Source organism: Pimephales promelas, chromosome 4, assembly GCF_988280905.1.
Source record: "Pimephales promelas chromosome 4, fPimPro1.hap1.1, whole genome shotgun sequence".
Taxonomy (NCBI): Eukaryota; Metazoa; Chordata; class Actinopteri; order Cypriniformes; family Leuciscidae; genus Pimephales; species Pimephales promelas.
Window position 1 is genome coordinate 49517614 of NC_142772.1, and position 7308 is coordinate 49524921.

Here is a 7308-nt window from a genome sequence, read left to right on the forward strand (position 1 = left end):
ATTATCATGAGAACATCATAACTGTGTGTTTGAGACAGGGATTTTAATGATGAGACTTTTGTTTTAGTAATCAGACTCTCAAAAATTCTATAAAAATGTAGATTTAGATTTATCGGCCGATATATCGGTTATCGGCTTTCAAATTTAAGGAATTATCGGTATTGCCACATTTTTTATATCGGTGCATCCTATTTTTTAGAGCATAAAATGAATCTGGTCTTAAATCCCTAAAGGTATGATGTTTCATGAATTTAATGGTTATTTCATTAGACATGACAATAGAACACTGACTATATTTGCATTTATTGCATAACGTGATACTTTTTTTCAGGATTCTTTGAATAAAAAGTGAATGAACAGCATTTGGTTAAAACAGACATTTTTGTAACAATGTAAAATGTTAAATACTTTTATTCAGCATGAATGATAAAAAAATATTATTGTAAAGATTTATATTAGAAAAATTGTACATTTTGAATGCGTTTTTTTTTTTTTTAATGAAGCTGCACCAATGTTGTAATGACACTTATAATAACAAACATCCCTTAAAACAGACTTTCCAGCATTAATTAATAGACGAACTGATCTAAAAATGAACATGCATCCCAAAACATTGTGTGAATGATTTACTGTCTTGTGTCTTTTGATTTCTATTATTATTATTTTTTGGATACAACGCATTTTATGATAGAACCCATGGTAACTGTAACCTCACCTATACTTTGTTTGGTCTCCATTGGTACAGTTGAAGATTACCAAGAGTTAGTCCAAACCAGGGGTTCGTGGACAAAAGCCCATATTAATAAGATGCCATTGGTCGCATAATGGCCCCGAGGGATCATAGGAGTTCGTGGCCACGCCCCCGTCCCACAAACCCACTATTTGTCCAATAACCCACTATATTTACCAAAAGTGCCGTAGACCCACGCGCCCACTCTCGGGCCACGCCCCCATCCCACGGAACCAGTAATTGTCCAATAACCCACTATATTTACCGGAAGTGTTCCGTGGGACGGCCCCCGTATGGGGACGCAGGGTCGTGGTACGTTGAGATTTGAGATTCTGGCCCTCCTGGGGCCCCTGACCCTGAAAAATTTGTCTATGCTCTAGCGCCCCCTGCTTTCGGTATGTCGGTCAGGGAGGGCCAAGGAGCCAGCATGCCGATTTTGGGGCCCCTGGGACATTTTGAAAAAAATCCCACTCGCCCATTAAATGTATGTATTTTGCCATAGTGGTTTCGTGGACACCGCTTCGCAATGGCCGATTGACTAGCGGGCGACGTTTTCCGACTCGCCACGGCCCAAGAAGAATAGACCAAGAAGATAAAAGCAACTCAAAATTTTGACCCAAAAAAAACGAGTGTTGTTTTTTTTGGTGCGAAAAAATAAGTTTCTTCAATTTTCTTGAAACTCTGGATTCTGATAGAGGGCCATGGGACCTGAGTGCAAAAATTGAGTTCCAGAGCTGAGATATGGAGATCCCACGTAGCATTTATGCCATTATAAAAATAGTGAGTTCGTGGACGGTGGAATTATGTGATGGCGCTTGGTGCTACGGACTCAGGGGCCCCAGCTGAGTGCAGGAAAATAGTTTTCATCCAAATGTTTTGAAAGCTAAGCTTAAAAACCACATGTCCAAAAACCCACTATTTGTCCAATAACCCACTATTTTTCAAATGTACTAACCCTGGCCTTCATGCAATAAACTGCAAATGGACAGAATCCTGCCTGCAATCTATTGAATGGGGATTTGGGTAGTGTATTTTTTATACATTTTAATTAAAGTTTTTATTTTCATGATAAAAACTATTTTACTAAACTCATGGGGGCCCCCTGAGTCCGTGGCCCCAAGCGCCGTCCCATAATTCCACTGTCCACGAACCCATTATTTTTATAATGGCATAAATGCTATGTGGGATCTCAATATCTCAGCTCTGGAAGGGTCTAGAGACTCCATTTTTGCACTCAGGTCTAAGTCTCATGGCCCTCTATTAGAATCCAGAGTTTTGAGAAGATTGGAGAACGTCTCGGTTACGGATGTAACCCTCGTTCCCTGAGTAGGGAACGGAGACGTTACGTCAGAAGTGACGGAGATTGGGGGTTTCGCATAGAAAGCCAATCCTCTTCGAGTATTTAATCACGAGCCAATGGCATGCAATGCCTTGGGGCTGCGGAAATTTGCATAGCGTACTCCGCCCTACTCCGTGAGTATAAAAGGAGGAAGTGAACGCAACCGCAGTATGTCTTCGCTGAGGAGCCAAGACTGAACTCAGGCGTCTACCCAGCAGTACAGCAGAAGTGGCAGGGAGACGTAACGTCTCCGTTCCCTACTCAGGGAACGAGGGTTACATCCGTAACCGAGACGTTCCCTTTCGTAGTCACTTCGAGTTACGTCAGAAGTGACGGAGATTGGGGGTCAATGCCATCACGCCATCTTACAGCTGTCTTCCAGTGAAAACGAAAAAAAACGAAAGGGGTAACACTGTCGTTTTTTTTTTTCGGGTCGAAATTTTGAGTTTCCATATCTCAGCTCTGGAAGGGTCTAGAGCCTCCATTTTTGCGCTCAGGTCAAAGTCTCGCGGCCCTCTATCATAATCCAGAGTTTTGAGAAGATTGGAGAAACTTGATTTTTCGCCCGAAAACTAAAAAAAAAACGTAAGAGGTAACACTGTCGTTTTTTTTTTCGGGTCGAAATTTTGAGTTTCCATATCTCAGCTCTGGAAGGGTCTAGAGCCTCCATTTTTGCGCTCAGGTCAAAGTCTCGCGGCCCTCTATCATAATCCAGAGTTTTGAGAAGATTGGAGAAACTTGATTTTTCGCCCCGAAAACGAAAAAAAACGTAAGGGGTAACACTGTCGTTTTTTTTTCGGGTCGAAATTTTGAGTTTCCATATCTCAGCTCTGGAAGGGTCTAGAGCCTCCATTTTTGCGCTCAGGTCAAAGTCTCGCGGCCCTCTATCATAATCCAGAGTTTTGAGAAGATTGGAGAAACTTGATTTTTCGCCCGAAAACGAAAAAAAACGTAAGGGGTAACACTGTCATTTTTTTTTTCGGGTCGAAATTTTGAGTTTCCATATCTCAGCTCTGGAAGGGTCTAGAGCCTCCATTTTTGCGCTCAGGTCAAAGTCTCGCGGCCCTCTATCATAATCCAGAGTTTTGAGAAGATTGGAGAAACTTGATTTTTCGCCCGAAAACGAAAAAAAACGTAAGGGGTAACACTGTCGTTTTTTTTTCGGGTCGAAATTTTGAGTTTCCATATCTCAGCTCTGGAAGGGTCTAGAGCCTCCATTTTTGCGCTCAGGTCAAAGTCTCGCGGCCCTCTATCATAATCCAGAGTTTTGAGAAGATTGGAGAAACTTGATTTTTCGCCCGAAAACGAAAAAAAAACGTAAGGGGTAACACTGTCGTTTTTTTTTCGGGTCGAAATTTTGAGTTTCCATATCTCAGCTCTGGAAGGGTCTAGAGCCTCCATTTTTGCGCTCAGGTCAAAGTCTCGCGGCCCTATATCATAATCCAGAGTTTTGAGAAGATTGGAGAAACTTGATTTTTCGCCCGAAAACGGAAAAAAACGTAAGGGGTAACACTGTCGTTTTTTTTTCGGGTCGAAATTTTGAGTTTCCATATCTCAGCTCTGCAAGGGTCTAGAGCCTCCATTTTTGCGCTCAGGTCAAAGTCTCGCGGCCCTCTATCATAATCCAGAGTTTTGAGAAGATTGGAGAAACTTGATTTTTCGCCCGAAAACGGAAAAAAACGTAAGGGGTAACACTGTCGTTTTTTTTTCGGGTCGAAATTTTGAGTTTCCATATCTCAGCTCTGGAAGGATCTAGAGCCTCCATTTTTGCGCTCAGGTCAAAGTCTCGCGGCCCTCTATCATAATCCAGAGTTTTGAGAAGATTGGAGAAACTTGATTTTTCGCCCGAAAACGAAAAAAAACGTAAGGGGTAACACTGTCGTTTTTTTTTTTCGGGTCGAAATTTTGAGTTTCCATATCTCAGCTCTGGAAGGGTCTAGAGCCTCCATTTTTGCGCTCAGGTCAAAGTCTCGCGGCCCTCTATCATAATCCAGAGTTTTGAGAAGATTGGAGAAACTTGATTTTTCGCCCGAAAACGAAAAAAAACGTAAGGGGTAACACTGTCGTTTTTTTTTTTCGGGTCGAAATTTTGAGTTTCCATATCTCAGCTCTGGAAGGGTCTAGAGCCTCCATTTTTGCGCTCAGGTCAAAGTCTCGCGGCCCTCTATCATAATCCAGAGTTTTGAGAAGATTGGAGAAACTTGATTTTTCGCCCGAAAACGGAAAAAAACGTAAGGGGTAACACTGTCGTTTTTTTTTCGGGTCGAAATTTTGAGTTTCCATATCTCAGCTCTGCAAGGGTCTAGAGCCTCCATTTTTGCGCTCAGGTCAAAGTCTCGCGGCCCTCTATCATAATCCAGAGTTTTGAGAAGATTGGAGAAACTTGATTTTTCGCCCGAAAACGGAAAAAAACGTAAGGGGTAACACTGTCGTTTTTTTTTCGGGTCGAAATTTTGAGTTTCCATATCTCAGCTCTGGAAGGGTCTAGAGCCTCCATTTTTGCGCTCAGGTCAAAGTCTCGCGGCCCTCTATCATAATCCAGAGTTTTGAGAAGATTGGAGAAACTTGATTTTTCGCCCGAAAACGAAAAAAAACGTAAGGGGTAACACTGTCGTTTTTTTTTTTCGGGTCGAAATTTTGAGTTTCCATATCTCAGCTCTGGAAGGGTCTAGAGCCTCCATTTTTGCGCTCAGGTCAAAGTCTCGCGGCCCTATATCATAATCCAGAGTTTTGAGAAGATTGGAGAAACTTGATTTTTCGCCCGAAAACGGAAAAAAACGTAAGGGGTAACACTGTCGTTTTTTTTTTCGGGTCGAAATTTTGAGTTTCCATATCTCAGCTCTGGAAGGGTCTAGAGCCTCCATTTTTGCGCTCAGGTCAAAGTCTCGCGGCCCTCTATCATAATCCAGAGTTTTGAGAAGATTGGAGAAACTTGATTTTTCGCCCGAAAACGAAAAAAAACGTAAGGGGTAACACTGTCGTTTTTTTTTCGGGTCGAAATTTTGAGTTTCCATATCTCAGCTCTGGAAGGGTCTAGAGCCTCCATTTTTGCGCTCAGGTCAAAGTCTCGCGGCCCTCTATCATAATCCAGAGTTTTGAGAAGATTGGAGAAACTTGATTTTTCGCCCGAAAACGAAAAAAAAACGTAAGGGGTAACACTGTCGTTTTTTTTTCGGGTCGAAATTTTGAGTTTCCATATCTCAGCTCTGGAAGGGTCTAGAGCCTCCATTTTTGCGCTCAGGTCAAAGTCTCGCGGCCCTATATCATAATCCAGAGTTTTGAGAAGATTGGAGAAACTTGATTTTTCGCCCGAAAACGGAAAAAAACGTAAGGGGTAACACTGTCGTTTTTTTTTCGGGTCGAAATTTTGAGTTTCCATATCTCAGCTCTGCAAGGGTCTAGAGCCTCCATTTTTGCGCTCAGGTCAAAGTCTCGCGGCCCTCTATCATAATCCAGAGTTTTGAGAAGATTGGAGAAACTTGATTTTTCGCCCGAAAACGGAAAAAAACGTAAGGGGTAACACTGTCGTTTTTTTTTCGGGTCGAAATTTTGAGTTTCCATATCTCAGCTCTGGAAGGATCTAGAGCCTCCATTTTTGCGCTCAGGTCAAAGTCTCGCGGCCCTCTATCATAATCCAGAGTTTTGAGAAGATTGGAGAAACTTGATTTTTCGCCCGAAAACGAAAAAAAACGTAAGGGGTAACACTGTCGTTTTTTTTTTTCGGGTCGAAATTTTGAGTTTCCATATCTCAGCTCTGGAAGGGTCTAGAGCCTCCATTTTTGCGCTCAGGTCAAAGTCTCGCGGCCCTCTATCATAATCCAGAGTTTTGAGAAGATTGGAGAAACTTGATTTTTCGCCCGAAAACGAAAAAAAACGTAAGGGGTAACACTGTCGTTTTTTTTTTCGGGTCGAAATTTTGAGTTTCCATATCTGAGCTCTGGAAGGGTCTAGAGCCTCCATTTTTGCGCTCAGGTCAAAGTCTCGCGGCCCTCTATCATAATCCAGAGTTTTGAGAAGATTGGAGAAACTTGATTTTTCGCCCGAAAACGGAAAAAAACGTAAGGGGTAACACTGTCGTTTTTTTTTCGGGTCGAAATTTTGAGTTTCCATATCTCAGCTCTGGAAGGGTCTAGAGCCTCCATTTTTGCGCTCAGGTCAAAGTCTCGCGGCCCTCTATCATAATCCAGAGTTTTGAGAAGATTGGAGAAACTTGATTTTTCGCCCGAAAACGAAAAAAAACGTAAGGGGTAACACTGTCGTTTTTTTTTTTTCGGGTCGAAATTTTGAGTTTCCATATCTCAGCTCTGGAAGGGTCTAGAGCCTCCATTTTTGCGCTCAGGTCAAAGTCTCGCGGCCCTCTATCATAATCCAGAGTTTTGAGAAGATTGGAGAAACTTGATTTTTCGCCCGAAAACGAAAAAAAACGTAAGGGGTAACACTGTCGTTTTTTTTTTTCGGGTCGAAATTTTGAGTTTCCATATCTCAGCTCTGGAAGGGTCTAGAGCCTCCATTTTTGCGCTCAGGTCAAAGTCTCGCGGCCCTCTATCATAATCCAGAGTTTTGAGAAGATTGGAGAAACTTGATTTTTCGCCCGAAAACGGAAAAAAACGTAAGGGGTAACACTGTCGTTTTTTTTTCGGGTCGAAATTTTGAGTTTCCATATCTCAGCTCTGCAAGGGTCTAGAGCCTCCATTTTTGCGCTCAGGTCAAAGTCTCGCGGCCCTCTATCATAATCCAGAGTTTTGAGAAGATTGGAGAAACTTGATTTTTCGCCCGAAAACGGAAAAAAACGTAAGGGGTAACACTGTCGTTTTTTTTTTGGGTCGAAATTTTGAGTTTCCATATCTCAGCTCTGGAAGGGTCTAGAGCCTCCATTTTTGCGCTCAGGTCAAAGTCTCGCGGCCCTCTATCATAATCCAGAGTTTTGAGAAGATTGGAGAAACTTGATTTTTCGCCCGAAAACGAAAAAAAAACGTAAGGGGTAACACTGTCGTTTTTTTTTTTTCGGGTCGAAATTTTGAGTTTCCATATCTCAGCTCTGGAAGGGTCTAGAGCCTCCATTTTTGCGCTCAGGTCAAAGTCTCGCGGCCCTATATCATAATCCAGAGTTTTGAGAAGATTGGAGAAACTTGATTTTTCGCCCGAAAACGGAAAAAAACGTAAGGGGTAACACTGTCGTTTTTTTTTTCGGGTCGAAATTTTGAGTTTCCATATCTCAGCTCTGGAAGGGTCTAGAGCC